The following is a 15766-nucleotide window of genomic DNA, read 5'->3' as shown; positions in this document are numbered from 1 at the left end:
TCAGGAAAGGAGCAAGGTGGAGGCTTCGGTTCTGCATTCCAGGAAAGTGGCTCAAGCCCCCTGGGGAGATTCTGGCTCTGTAGATCTGGGCGGCACACAGAAGTCTGCGTTTTGACAAACGTCCTCAGGAGTTTCTTTGCATGCTAACATTCTAGAACCAGTTATTCAAGCTCCAGAAAGAGCACAGGCTCGGCCTTGGGAAAGTCACACTCTCTCTTGCTTCCCTTTCTTTATCGGGCAAAGGAGGATGATAATATGCATCTGGAGGGTTGGTGAGGGGCTGGGGTAATGAATTCACATGACATTCATTCCATTCCATTAGCTCCATTGCACAAGCGTGGCACAGGGCAGCTTTATTAACATCTAATCTAGGCAGAACCTCCAGTAACTTCAGGAAGGGAGCCATCAAGAAACACTGCCACCCCAGTGCTTTGCCTGGCCCCAGCAAGGACACAGCCACCATTCACAGCCACCATTCACAGCCACCCCAGAGCGGGCGGGCAAGGACGCGGCACAGACTCTGTCACCAGTGCGAGGGAAAGGAGAGGTCTCTTTTTCCAAGGGAACCTATACACTCCTAGTCGACAAAGGTGAAAGTGGAAAGCTGAATAAGGAGCAGCTGGGCCTGGAACACCTGATCAATCAATTTATGTCCGAGTGGGAAAAATATTTTGGTTTCCTGGTCCCTGAGATCATGACGCTTCACATGTTCCTGCAAGTAAAATATCCATAAATAGAAATTTTTTTAAATAACAGGTGATCTCTGTCATCTAATTCCCATTGCTTGATAGAATTCTTTATAAATGAGCAGAAAAACTGAGCATGAATGGCAAAGACAGCTTATACCCCCATGACATGGTTTAGGCTTTCGTCCACTGGCGTCCCAGAGTTAACTCAAAAACAGATCTCCGTACACGTGGGTATATTTTACAAGATTCTGAATTGTTACCAAGAACTTTGGTCAATACAACCACATAACTGGAAAATCAACTACAAGTTTAAAGTCTTCATTTTATCAGGGATTTGCAAAGGAAATTTTCTCTAAATTAGCAGAAAAGAAACAGGGCTTCAAACCGCAGGAGGAATGACAATGATTGTGACGGTGCTTGCGCAGCTCAGCACAGCAGACGTGTCTGGTCAGCTCGTCCAAACCTGTCTCTTCACTCGGCAGTTAGCAGGCCGGGGCACTTTCAACACGGCCCACGGACGTATATCAGAGACACAGAGGCAGTGCCCCAAGAACACGGGGAGGAACTGCGCTCCAGACAGGCCTGTTTCCAAACCAGTGATGGTAACTTACCTGCATACAGGTTTTAGTCTTCACCAAAACTGCAAAGGAAGGTTGCCCTATAACATCTGGAAACAGGATGACGAGAGACTGGGGACCGGAAGGAACACAAGAATTTAACCCGTACAGAAGAGGGGCGACATTCTTATAAGAGGAGATGAGGCTTCATTATGAAAAAATAAAATAGCATGAGGTGTTTGTGCAACCCTAGCTGCTCTTTTTTTTTTTTTAAACCAGAGAACAGGCAGACCTTGGAGGTATTTTGGGTTTGGTTCCAGACCACTGCAATAAAGTGAAAATCGCAATAAAGCGAGTCACAGATTTTTCTGGTTTCCCAGTGCATATAAAGGTTATGTTTACACTATACCATAATCTTTTAAGTGTTCAACAACATTATGTCTAAAAGAGCAATGGGGCTTCCCTGGTGGCGCAGTGGTTGAGAATCTGCCTGCCAATGCAGGGGACACGGGTTCGAGCCCGGGTCTGGGAAGATCCCACATGCCGCGGAGCAACTGGGCCCGTGAGCCACAACTACTGAGCCTGCGCGTCTGGAGCCTGTGCTCCTCAACAAGAGAGGCTGCGATAGTGAGAGGCCCGCGCACCGTGATGAAGAGTGGCCCCCACTTGCCGCAACTAGAGAAAGCCCTCGCACAGAAACGAAGACCCAACACAACCATAAATAAAAATAAATAAATAAAAGAGCAATGTACATACCTTAATTTAAAAATACTTTATTGCTAAAAAATGCTAACCATCATCTGAGCCTGAGATCTTTTTGCAATAATAGCATCAAAGATCACTAATCACAGATCACCATAACAAATACAATAATGAAAAAGTTTGAAATATTGCAAGAATTACCAGAACTGACAGAGAGACACAGAGTTAGCAAGTGCTGTTGGAAAAATGGCACCGAAAGACTTGTTTGATGTGGGGTTGCCACAAACCTTAAATTTGTAAAAAAAAAAAAAAAAAAATGCAGTGTCTCGGAAGCGTGATAGAGCAAAGCACTGTAAAACGAGCATTAAATTTCGGTTTCTGATATTAGGCTTCAAGATTTCTGAGGTGAAACAGCTCCAATGCCATGGGAGTAGGTAGGAAAGGTGATTTGGAGGTGCAGATCTCTGGGGTTCTGAATGTCATCCTCAAGGGCACTGAGTGATAAACTTCAAGGATGAGGAAGTGGGTACCTAAGATTGTCCCACTGAGAGCAGCTGAGAGCTCTGAGATGCCACGCACCCCTCTTTGCACCTCGGTACCCGAAATATGAGTTACGGTGCAGCGACTGGGGAGCCCTTCAGAGGAGAGCCAGAGGCAGTGGTCAGTGAATAGGTTCAAGATTTAATGTGGGCCTGGGTGGCACAGACACAGGGAAATGGATTGGGGAGGGGCTGCTTTAGCAGTCAGAGCAGGAGAGGGGGAGATGACAGGCAGCTGGGGGGCATGGACCAGGGGATGCGTACAGAGCAGGTAAAGGCCCCCGCCAGCAGCATCTGTTAGCATTTAAATGTCACGTATGAAGAAAGTGAGCCCCAAAGGTAAGGTTCAGGTCGACAACAAGCAAGGGAGCGAAGAATAAGGCTGGTCATATTACCAAGAGGTGTAGTCAATCCACGGAGCAACTCAACCAACCAGGGAGACGAACGGGCTGTGCCTGCTTCGTGCCTGAGCGCCCAACCATCGGCAAACGCTCGGCAGACCCCTGAGAGAAACCTGCTGAATAAATGAGCGAGTGAACGGGTCCTTCAGTAGCCATCACTGACGGTACCTCAGGGGGGGCTGACACGTTTTCTTAACCCAACGTTACTGTAAACCGTTCAGAAACGGAACTGCTGCACAGGAATCAGACAGCTGCAGTCAATAAGAAGAAACTTACGGATGCACAAATTCACCCTTCAATACTTGCTGAGGAGGCAAATTCCGTCCCCCAGGATTTTCTAGAAAGGAGTCATAGGTGAATTCTGATCGACAGAGCCAGCACTGCTATGAAATAGAACCCAAAGTTGCCAAACCTAGAAGACACCGGTGGGAAGTTTGCATTTACAAACAAGAAAATTAAAGGGAAAGAACTTATTGACCAAATCATTGGGTCAGATATTCAGTAAGTCATGGTAAGGTTTTAAAAAAATATTATTTGCAAATCAATCATTCTGGGGCAGCACGGGTGTCTGAAAGCTCTTCAGATGATTCCAGTGAGCAGCCAGCGTTGAGAACCACGGAGCTGAGGGCTGTTGAGGGGAGGAGCACAGCTGCCTGACCCTGGACCGCCTTCCACTTGGCTCCACTGAAGTAGCCGATGTGTGTACTCCTGGCTACCGGATGTTACATGGGCCCAGGATTTAAACAAGGTTGCCTGGGTGTGCATGTGTATTTTAATTATGAGGATAGAGGCAATAAGTAATTATTTTGTTCTCACAATGCCCTGCTGTCAATCTAGCCTTTGGTGCTCTTGTCATAGTTCTTTTGACTTTTTCTTCCCACAAACATTGCTGGGTTTCTTATCACATTTATCCTCAGTCCCTTTGAGGTAAGCTGCATACTTATAATCATTTCTTGCTATCAGACCATACAGGACTAAGAGTTTAAAAAAAGACATTAGGGCTTCCCTGGTGGCGCAGTGGTTGAGAATCTGCCTGCCAATGCAGGGGACACGGGTTCGAGCCCTGGTCTGGGAAGATCCCACATGCCGCGGAGCAACTAGGCCCGTGAGCCACAAGTACTGAGCCTGCGCGTCTGGAGCCTGTGCTCCGCAACAAGAGAGGCTGCGATAGTGAGAGGCCCGCGCACCGCGATGAAGAGTGGCCCCTGCTCGCCGCAACTAGAGAAAGCCCTCGCACAGAAACGAAGACCCAACACAGCCAAAAATAAATAAATAAATTAAAAAAAAAAAAGACATTAAAAAATATTTGAATATGTGTATAGTGTGAGTGAGGGAAACTTTCATGGAGAAAGGCTTAGGTGGAGGCCGGGATTCACTTCTGTGCTTTGTCACCTCAAACGGAGTCTCCATCTCCCCCTCTATAAAAAGGAGAGAATGAGTGTCACTTTCTCCTCCTTAACTAGGAGCCTTACCTCTGTGTGTGTGTGTGTGTGTGTGTGTGTGTGTGTGTGCCCACACATGCCTGTGGGACCCTGTGGTCACTGCACAAATCGGGAAGCTGCCCTGCACTCGGGCCAGTGCGCTGAGCAGGGTGGTCACCGCCAGGTGGCTGCTGCACAGCCGGGAGACAGGAGAGGACAAGGCAGTGATGCCGCCGGCCTTCTCCTCCTCTAGGGCACAGGAAATTGAGTCTAGGGAGGTGAAGTGATCTGACATTTTGAATTCTGCATGATGGAGGGAAAAGTGGATACCAGACAAGACCAGAGACAGCGCGTGCCCGTGGCTGGTGGGGTCAGTGCAGGCGGGCACCGAGCACCACGAAGGGCGCAGAGGCAGGAACAGACAGTCAGGAGCGGGCCCCTGGCTGCGCCCCCGGGAACCCACGCTGTGTCTGTATCACCATCTCTTTAGGAGACCCGGCTCTCCCAGCTCCCTGCTCCCGCCGGCCCTGGGGCTGCTCCCTGCCGCACCCTGACTTTTCATCCAGGAAAGGGTGGTAGGAGCTCCGGGCAGACCTGCTGGTGAGGGCTTTCCTGCCAGGATATCTGCTCTGTGGGTGACACAGGGGAACGTCAGTGATTTCAAGCAGAGGAACAGAAGGCAGAGCGAGTGAGAAGGGCCACTGTGAGGCCTAAACAAGATGTTTTCTCAAAAGTGGTGATGGCTCCGTATGTGCCACCAGGAACTGAAAAACAACACATTCAATTCCACAAGGTGACTTCTAAGGCTCCTCTATAGATTTTACTGAATCATAAGCAAAAAAAATACAAACTTGAGTTTTAAAATACTATTTTCTCCTTTCCCTGTGAAATCTATCCCTTACCAACATAAAGAGTGGATGTAGCCCCAGGATCATCCTGTGTTCACCGCTGACTTTCCTGTTTAGCTGGAGGCGGCTCTAAGTTTCCAAGGTGACGAATTCCTTCCCCCAGCATTTCCCAAGGGAATGCACCCTCGAGGGCACAGCGATGGGCTGGAGAGACCATGCCCTCCGTGCCACAAGCCTGGGCACCAGGAGTTACAAAAGAATAAGAGGATCAAGCAGTATCCTCAGGGAAATGACCATCTTTTGGTACACATTTGCAAGGCATTTCAACTGGAAAAGGATAAAGGACAATTCAGAATTATTGGGACACTGAGCCTTAATTTGAGGAAAGGGGAGTGAAAGAACCATTGAAGGAGGAGGCCCAGAGCCCCCTCTCCAAGTCCCTAAAAGCCTTCAGAGCAACTTCCCAAGTCTGGATGTCCCCACAGAACTCTGTGTCTTTTGCTCAACTGAAGTCAGAGTCATGAATTTGTATTACTATGAGTCATGGTTTTGAATGATCCAAAATGCCTTTGCTAAATTGCTGGGACCTTACTAATATTTCAAGGATAACTACATATCTGCTAAAGAGCAGGGCCTGTCTAGAGCCTGCAAAATAAACGCCCGTGAACATGTAGTGCTGAGCAATTATCATGGCCAGAAACAACCTAGAGCACTACGCGTTCCTTCTTTTACCCTCTTCCAAACCCAATCTGAGACAGCTGCATGGATGCCAAGTCTTAGAGTATCTAGCATTAGTGAGAGATGAAGTTAGAAAGAAAATTGTTAGAATGCTCTGCAGTAGCTTCCTCTTCCTATTTTCATTATGGACTCTTAGTAGAAAACTATGACCTAGATGTTGGTCACCGACTTAAGGAGTCTCCAAGCACTGCTCTATGGACTGCCCCCAAACTAGATGCTTGAAAACCTCTCTCTGACTGGACCTCCTGATGTGACAGGCTAGCCTGTCCTGTACGATCATCTGGACAGTAGGAGGGCCACGTCCACGAGGCCCTTTTGCCATGCTCAGGAAGAGCCCTAGGCAAACCTCCCAGAATTGGTGCTGGCACAAGGCAACTGCCTCTCATGACCGACCAAGAGCTCTCTCTCCCGAGGATGCAGTGCTGGATGCTGGGTTAGGACAATTCATTCTCCTCCTCACCAGTCAATGGAAACTCGCTTCTAAGGTTAACTTCCAAATGAAAAATGTTATCGCCAGATGTCATCCTGTCAAGCAGCCCCTCTTGAAGACAAACTTTCCTTTGTAATGGGGAAAACATACAAGCCTATGCAATGCATTGCATCTGTACAATAGTTTCATTTTTTATATGTTATGCGCATCTCACACTGGCTGTACTGTTAAGTTCTTGGTGGATGCACTTCCTGTCCTGGTTCTGCCATCATCTGCGATACAGCTGACGTTTTATGAAGACAACTGCTCCGTGTCCGTCGGCACCTCCCATGCTTCCTTGGCCACTCCCTGGGCCACCAGGAACAGTCACAGCGTGACCGGGAAGACCAACACCGCCGCCAGGAGTGGACTGGCCTCAAATGTTGAGCCTTAAACCACACCGCCTAAGAGAAACTTAGGTTAATCCTTGGATAACAGATGCAAAAACTCTCCTATGTTTAAAAGAAAAAGCTTTAAAAACAAAACCCCAGTCTCTAGAGGAAGTTTCCATCAAAATTAGAGTAGATATAAATACAGTTTCCTCCTTGAAAAAAATCATTTTTTCATTATTGATTGTCCACACATATAAGTAGAAATTACTGTTTCCAGAAGAGAAAATTGTGTAATACCATGAAAGGACGAGGAAGAGTAGCGCAGAGGTGCTGCACAATCTGGGTGAGAAATGCTCTTGTTTCTGTTTATCATTAACTAGGACTAAGACCTGAAAATGAGTCGTGGAAAGAGAATATGGATTTGGCTACTACAGTCATCTGTGGGATTTATTACTAACTGTAAACTACAGTTTTTGGTTATAAATTGGCCAAGCTAGTGATTCCAAAACTAAGTGGAGTAAAAAATGACCAATACAACCACCAACACAAAGGCGATTTCATTTAAAAAGCCTGGACACATGACCTCTATAATTTCAAACACGGAAAGTAGAACTAAAAGGGTAGAAGGTAAATCTGTTCTCACAGGACACGACCAACAGAAGTGCCCTGAAGGCTTGCCCATTGTGAGGAGTTGACAGGCACGCACGCTGGAGGGGACCCCTGGGACCATCTAGCTCATCTTCTTTTTCCGAGATGTCGGTTGAGGAAATTAAGACACACATAAGGTAAATAATTTTTCAAAGTCCCATTTTAGTTTGGATTCTTTTGACTAAAATTAAAACATGTGAAAATGTTGGGCAAGTTAGAAAGATGGGACACATAAAAGTAACCAATTAAGGGACTTCCCTGGCGGCACAGTGGTTAAAAACCCGCCTGCCAATGCAGGGGACACGGGTTCGAGCCCTGGTCTGGGAAGATCCCACATGCCACAGAGCAACTAAGCCCGCGAGCCACAACTACTGAGCCTGTGTTCTAGAGTCCGTGAGCCACAACTACTGAGCCTGCACGCCACAACTACTGAAGCCCATGAGCCTAGCGCCTGTGCTCCGCAACAAGAAAAGCCACCATCCCGCAACTCGCCGCAACTAGAGAAAGCCCGTGTGCAGCAATGAAGGCCCAACACAGCCAAAAATAAAAAGATAAGTAAAAAAAAAAAAAAAAAAAAAGTAACCAATTAAGTGAACTTTGTCCATTACAGGTTTTCACATAGGTGTGCAGGCTGGACTCAGTCCTCTAACTGGTCATTTGTAGAAATGCTAGCAATAGAAGCCCTCCAAATTCCTAATCTCTGATCCCTCTCTACACTGACAGATCTTTAGCAACATCATCAAAACCACATTTATGATCTGCAAGTTGCTGGAGATGCACCACCAGCTGGCCCTGCCCGGTGGCTGACGACAGGGCAGGCAGCTGTTATTAGCCTGGCACAGGGATGACATGACCTGCTCGTCACTATGCCTGGTGACATTTGCTAGGACAGCTTCTTGTGAACCGGTGAAAAAGGTATATAAACTTGATTCCATAAACGTATTCCACATGATACACAATCTGAACACTTTCTTCAGAACCAATTATACAGTAATAAATATAGAAAAAACAGCAGTCCTCGGGGATGAAAAACGGGATCATTTATGTGCTGCGATCGCGGGGGTAGGTGAAACGTGAGTGTGCCGGGCTCTCGGGCTGGCCTGGATTTGCAAGTGCCCCCGACTATGGGGTAGCAAGGACACTGGAGCCTCCGCGGGGCACACTGCACCGCAGGGCTCCAGTGAGGTTGGGCTGATGCTCTTGATGCAGACCTTGCTGCAGCAATTAAGGTGACTGCTCCACGACAGGGAGCACCTAATCTCGGCCTCCAGGGCATTTCCTGGCCTCCTCAAATAAATCTGCAGAACTCAGCATCTACCGGAATTGTCAGGCCAAATGCAAAGTGAAGCAAGGGACAGTTTACGATATTTCACCCACAATACTGTGTTTCAGGCCATTCTGTTCCCAGCACAGCAGGAATCATGGGCACAGTGGGAGAACAGAGGCAGCTTAGTCATTAAGGGTGTGTGTTGTACGTGTTGTTTTGCCAAACTTCAGTCATGGGTGTGCACACCAAGTTAGGACTGGGTCTTGCCACCTGTGTGTAGCTCTGCAGAAGGCCGAGGGACCTTGTCTAAGGCAAGCTCTGATACAGTTCAAGCACTACCCACGGACTTCGCTGGCCACTGCTCAGGGCCACATTTAGAACACAGTCCGGGCTCTTCTGACCAACAGCTTGAGCATTCCTTGAACTGTTCCACTCTCCTCGGGATGACATAAAATTCGCGGTTTTAGGGATGCATAATGAAGGATGGTGTGGTGAAATGACATTATTTCTTGGTGTGACGTGGCTGGCTTTAAAATTTTTCAGACATGAAAGGATAGATGGTGAAATAATCTTGATGATTTGGGGCTCTGGATGTGTATTACAACTTCTGGGTATAATGGAAATTTTTAAAACAATTTATTGAAAAATCCACTGAATGGTCCTCCCCTTCTAGCTGTCTTCTGGAAAACCCCTTCCTGTGTGCAGAGAAAAACTGTGTAAACATGTTCACTACAGCCCTAACTGTTCCGGCTAACAAACCCAAAGCAATCTAAATGCCCACCAGCAGCGGCAGGCCACCCTGAGGACGAGGAACAGTTACACAGATCATACAGATTGCAATTTGGAAAGCTCTCAGTTAAAGTGAAGTTTAAAAAAAAAAAGAGCAAGAAGCAAAACAATTTGCATCATATAAACTCATTGTATAAAACTATAAACCAAACCTAAAGTATTTTTATTTGTGCATATGTTTGTGTGTAGAATACAGAGAACACCTCCCAAAGGCACCTCCCAAACTCTGGAGGCACCTCCCAAACTCTGGAAGGCACCTCCCAAACTCTGGCCAGTGGAAGTGGGATCTGGGAGGTGGAGAGCAAGACGCCCTCTATTCTCTGACTTTCTGCGACCACTGAACTTTTTACAAGGAGAAGGCGTTTTTGTATCAAGGAATTAAAATACAGCCAAACAAACAAACAAATGGAGACAGATAAGAATGGTGGAGGGAGGGAAGAGGAAGGATGGTGGAGTGCAGGAAGGGCACGCCAGCAAACCTCCGGAGCTTGCTGTCTTCACATTCAAAGGGACGGGAGTGAGGTGGGCAGAGGCCTTTCATTCCAGAAAGAACAGTGTCAGCATTAAAAAAAAAAAAAGGGGGCTGATAACAGGGCTGCGCCCCATTGGCAGAATGATGGAGGCTTTCATCAGGGCTGAGAGGGACGGTGACCGCCCCTGGTAATCACAGGAGCTGGATGACTGTGGAGGTCGCCCAGGTGCGCCCCTGTAATTTGTATTGTAATGACCTTAACCAAGTCATGTGCCAGGCATTTAGTTTGCAAGTGCAGATGCCCGGCGGTTGACTTTTAAATTACTCTAAAATTACCCCTGTAATCTGAACCACCACAGCTGTGGCCAGGGCTCCATCCAGGGAGAGCGCACATACTCAGGGCACACTGGTCGAGAAGTTAAATGTTCTTGAAGGCACCTGTGTTCTGACTCACGAAGACGTCCTAGGAACATTGCTGGCATCTGTTTTGCAGTTTTACAGATTGGATTTCAGGTTCTTTCATGGGGTCCTTTGTGCCAAGGGGGCCTGCCCTGATGGATCCCACCTTCAGAGCAGGGCAGGGGAAGGTGAGTGCAGAGTCTGAAACCAGGTTTTCTTCTCCGCGGAGGTGGCCACCTCATTCCCTTCTCGGTACCTCGGGCTTTGTGGGGCTGTTCATCCAGGTGGGAGAGGAATGGGCTCCGAGCAGGTGTGGCAGATATCAAGGACGTGGGAGCGGGTGCACTTTTACTCCCTGCGTTATGCCAGGATCTGAGGAAGGAGATCCCTGTTTCCATGTATCACCTCCCCCGTGGGCCCATCTCGAGCAGCTACGGACATACACACCCAGAGTTACTACTGTGGGCTCCTTTCCGCGGCCTGTGCTGCACAGAGGGAGGAGTGCCGTTGGGAGGGGCGGCTGCACACCAGGTGCTGGAATGTTCCCCGCTCACCTGCATGGGTTCCTGTAAGCCTTGACTCATGGCCAGGCCTTCCCACATCCTGGGTGAGAGCACGGCCCACGGGGCTGGGTCTCAGCTGGGGGCGTGGGTGCTCAGGCACTGATGAACCCGAAAGGGGAGCTTCCGACTTGTCCCGACAGCACAAAGCGCGGGTAAGAAAAGGCTGCTTAATCCTCCTTCAAAGTCTGTTCTTGTCATTCATGCTCCTAATAAAAATAAAAAATCTTTGGTGCCAATCAGACGCATTTTGCCACATATTTGAAATGCTTTACGTGCTTCAGGCGCAAACCACCTTTCGTTAAAGCGTGCGCTCTGCCTCTTTTGGGTGCAGAGAATAAGGCTTAGAATGAGCTTTCCGGAGACCCACCATCCCCTCCCTCCGCAGGCCTAGGAATACGCATTTTTAAAAGTGCCCCGGCTCGGGCTGATCGACTCTCTAAGGAATGACGGGTTCAACAAGGGGATTGTGAGCCCAATGCTGAGAGCACAGACTAGAAGAGATAACCGAGAAACTTCTTCCAATGAGCACGAAGTAGGGTGAGCCTGGAGCGCGCTGCTGGGCAGCAGGGCGTCCGGGTGCCTGTGGTCCGTCTCAATAGCACACTCGCGGCAGCGGGGGAAATACGTTTCCTTGTTTCAAGTGGGCAGTGGAAGTAGTGAAAGCCTAAGTAAACTCTGGCCATTAGATAATGGGCCATTATAACTCCGGACAACTTCCTGAATGGCTCTAAAAAATGAGTTTCTCATTTCCTGCCCGGAGAAAAGAGAAATATTAGGACAGCATTGTGTACACAGAACGCGAGCCTGCAGCGGGGCACGGACGGAGAGGGGCCAGAGGGGACAGAGTGGGGGGAGACTGGGGTCGATTCACGGCTTAGAAGGGGAGACAAAAAGAAAGGAAAGACTTCAGTTCTCTCGTGGGCCATCCACCCCCCAGCTCACCCCCTGATCGGCCGGCCAGCGGCTGCCGCCTCCCCCTCTGGGCTGTGCGGGCCTCCGGGCCTCCTGGAGGGAGCAGAGGCCAGTGGCCCCTGTGCCTCGGAGGCTGGCCCTGGGGATTGCGAGCTGCACGGCTGTCCAGTGGGCCAGGCAGGGGCTCCTCGGAATTAACTAGGCAGAGACGGGGAGAGAGGTGAAAGCATGAAGCAAAAAGGTCACCCTGCAGCTCATATTAAAACAGAAAATTCTGCTATAGTTGGTTTTGTTCCAAGACGCTGCCAGGAAAGAACTGGCTCACAGAGAAGCCGTAGTTTCACTTTTCCCACGCTCTGGTGATACGTCTTTCCAGCGCTCTTTCTTCCTCCACGGGAGCCAAATAATCTCACTTTTTTGGATTACCACAGACCGTCATTTTTTTTTTTTTTTTTTTGGTGAATCTTAACAACCTGTAATGACTGGTTTTAAGACATTAAGAACGTTCTGAGTTGGAAGTCCTGGCTCCATACTGACCAGCTGTGTGAACGAGAGCAAGTTATTCAGTCTCTGAGCTTCAATTTCCTCACCTGTGAAGTGGAGATACTGAAGCAGGAAAATTGTGAGGCAATATAGACATTAGATAATTCATAATAATTACCCAGCACAGGGCCTGGTACCTGGTAAACAGCAGCTACTATAATACTATCAATACTGGTTTTAAACTATGTGTGAGACGCACAAGGAGTTAGCAGTGGGAGAGGGTCACCTTCCCCGGGGCAGGGGGCACATCCCTACGCAGCCCTGCACGTTGTCAGACTCAGGGCAGCACGTTCAGTGGACAAAACATGGAGCCCAAAACACGTGAGCTCGGCCATCGCATCTGCCACTGTGTCACCAGGGGCACCTGTGAGAATCAAGGACACGCTGGGTAAAGAACCCAGCACCGTGCCAGGAGACACAGGGACCCTGGGCGTCAATTCTTCTCCCTGCTTGATACTTAGCAGATCACATTTAGCAGAATTTCACCACACTATTGACGTTATGGTATGGTTAAAATGAAAATTCTACATGTTCAAGGATTCTTGTCTAGTTATTTCAGAAGTAATTTTCAGAAAGTAAAAGTATTTATAAAGCACCAACTATATACTTTATTCTTTCTATGTTGCTCTATTAGGTTTTCACGGACTCCTTTAGAGACAGAATCATCCCCATTTTATAGGAAAGAAAATGGCTCAGTGCGACAGAGCAGATGCCTACGGGTCCAGGAGCACATGGTGACCTGGGACCTGAAACCAGAGCTCACCTGACCCCAGGGCCCACCGGCTTTCCATTCCGCCACGCCATCCCATGGAAAAGCAGACACACGCAGAAGACTTAAAGAAGATGGAAATGACACTGAGGTTTTGCAATATTAAAAGAATTGGCATGAATACAGCGGAAAGGGGCAACTGAATGCCAACTCTGATGCCTCAGGTAAGACATACCTGCAGCAGTTTTTCCAGGTGGTATGTATTCTTTATATGATTAAATACGGAATACCTGTGTGGATGTTTTTTATTCTAGGCAGCTGACGACTGTTCACTTAGGCACCGGAAACTTCTCAAGGCTTCTGGTGTCCTGATTTTCTGGTGCTAGTTGACCCTTTGAGGGTCTAGAGAAATGATGGGGAGGACACACCCTCCTTGGACTGGAGCATGCCCTTCAGTAGATCATTCCGGTGGAAATGGGCCTTTGCCACAGTTACTTCCCTATTTCCTGAGTGTCCACAATGTGTGTGATTGCTGAAGACTATGGCCAGGGCTGTGCTCCTCTGGAATTCAGACAAGCAACTGAACTGGGGAGCCGGGAAGGAATGTGGCAGGCGAGTGCTGGGCTGGGATAGATGTTTCAGGATGTCTCATCGTGCCTTTCCAAAGGCCAAAAGCCAGTATGTCAAATTCCTCTTCCCAATAATAGCCCTTCAAATATTTGAAGATAACGATTATATCCTCCCTTAGTTTTCTCCCAAACAAGCAGGCCCAGGCCATCTTCATCTGTCCTTGTGACTTTTCTGAGTGCCTTCCCCACCCTTTGGCCCATTTCAATTTGCAAACATCCCTCCCAAGTGCAGCCCTGGAGCTGAGCACTTCCAATCAACATAAGCTTATCCAATTTCATGTCCCTTGCTTATTCCTTAATACAACTTGATCCAAATGCATGCTGGATATCACTCCTGTGATTAGGTTTTAAGTCAGAGGCAAAGGGATCTTGCAGATGTCATTAAGGTCCCAGATCAAAAGGGAGAGTATCTATGTGGGCCTGACTTGATCAGGTGACAGCTCTTAACAAACGTCTCTCCTGGCAGAGACACTGTGGTCATGAAGAAGCAAACAGTCCTGCTGTGAATGGGCAGGCAGCTGCTAGGGCCCAAGGGCCTCAGTCCTACAACCTCCAGGAAGTGTATTCTGCCAACAACCAGGATGAGCATGGAGGAGGGCTGGGAGAGCCAGATGAGAACCCAGCTGGATCACAGCATTGTGAGCCCCTGAGAACCCAGGCACTAAACAGGGTGACGATGCATGTGGATTGTTTTAAGCCACAGCACTTGCAGTAATTTGTTACAACATCCCAGGTGGGGCTGTTATTTCCTTATGGTAAACTAAGTCTCACCTTCAATGGGTGCATCTGTTAAGCCAGCTTTCCTCCATCCTGTGTCTTTGCAGTTGGCCCTGCCTTGACCTTGCTGTTAATGAACTCCCTAATGCTGTTCCATTCATTGTGGTTCGTGTTTTAGGGTCCTGATCTTGCCAACCCGTATATTCGAATCCCTCTTCATTTCTTGTATTAGAAAAACCTGGGTACTTACTGAACCTGGACAATCATTCCCAGCATGTCGCCTGCTGACTCGTGTGAGTAATATACAGAGACAGTGGATTTCATTTCACCAAAGACTTCTCAGTATACTTAACTAACGGCTGTCTGCATTATAGTTCATATTTATTTATTTTTTTATTTTTTATTGAAGTATACTTGATTTACAATATTGTGTTACTTTCAGGTGTAGAGCAAAGTGATTCAGTAATACATATATATGTATATATCTATATTTGTTTTTTTATTCTTTTCCATTACAGTTTATTACAAGTTACTGAATACAGTTCTCTGTGCTATACAGTAAATCCTTGTTGTTTATCTATTTTACATATGGTAGTGTGCATCTGTTAATCCCATACTTCCAATTTATCCCTCCCCTCTCTTCTCCTTTGGTAACCATGTTTGTTTTCTGTGTCTATGTTTCTGTTTTGTAAATAAGTTCATTTGTACTATTTTTAAGATTCCACATACACGTGATATCATATATTTGTCTGTCTGACTTACTTCACTTAGTATGATAATCTCATTTGTTGCTGCAAATGGCATTATTTCACTCTTTTTATGGCTAATATTCCATTGTGTGTGTATATATACATATATATATGTATATATATACACCACATCATCTTCTTTATCCATTCATCTGTTGATGGACACTTAGATTGCTTCCATGTGTTGGCTATTGTAAATAGTGCTGCTATGAACATTGGGGTGCATGTATCTTTTCAAATTAGTTTTCATCTTTTCTGGATATATGCTCAGGACTGGGATTGCTGGATCATACGGTAACTCTACTTTTAGTTTTTTGAGAAACCTCCATACTGTTCTCCATAGTGGCTGCACCAATTTACATTCCCACCAGCAGCGTAGGAGGGTTCCCTTCTTTCCACGCCCTCTCCAGCATTTATTACTTGTAGACTTTTTGATGACGGCCATTCTGACCAGTATGAGGTGATACCTCATTGTAGTTTTGATTTGCATTTCTCTAATAATTAGCGATGCTGAGTATCTTTTTATGTGCCTATTGGCTATCGGTATATTTTCTTTGGAGAAGTGTCTATTTAGGTCTTTTGCCCATTTTATGATTGGGTTGTTTGTTTTTTTGTTATTGAGTTGTATGAGCTGTTTGTATATTTTGGAAATTAAGCCCCTGTCAGTCACATT

The 15766-nt window shown here is 47.2% G+C and overlaps 1 protein-coding gene across 3 annotated transcripts in view; it reads right to left on the bottom strand.

The window, feature by feature from the left end:
• Nucleotides 1-15766, bottom strand: part of EGFR (epidermal growth factor receptor) — a 195010-nt gene that overhangs the window by 108810 nt on the left and 70434 nt on the right. Inside the window, exon 1 of one of the 3 annotated variants that reach the window (XM_061198322.1) lies at nucleotides 10826-10848. The exons of the other annotated variants lie outside the window; for them this stretch is intronic. The gene's annotated coding sequence lies outside the window, so the exon portion shown is untranslated. Of the gene's footprint in view, nucleotides 1-10825; nucleotides 10849-15766 lie in introns of those variants that run through there. 3 annotated transcript variants of the gene reach the window in all.

The sequence above is a fragment of the Eubalaena glacialis genome, chromosome 8 (assembly GCF_028564815.1).
Source record: "Eubalaena glacialis isolate mEubGla1 chromosome 8, mEubGla1.1.hap2.+ XY, whole genome shotgun sequence".
In the NCBI taxonomy this organism is placed as follows: Eukaryota; Metazoa; Chordata; class Mammalia; order Artiodactyla; family Balaenidae; genus Eubalaena; species Eubalaena glacialis.
The sequence above is the reverse complement of the archived record's forward strand: the minus strand, read 5'-3'. Positions and strand labels throughout refer to the sequence as shown.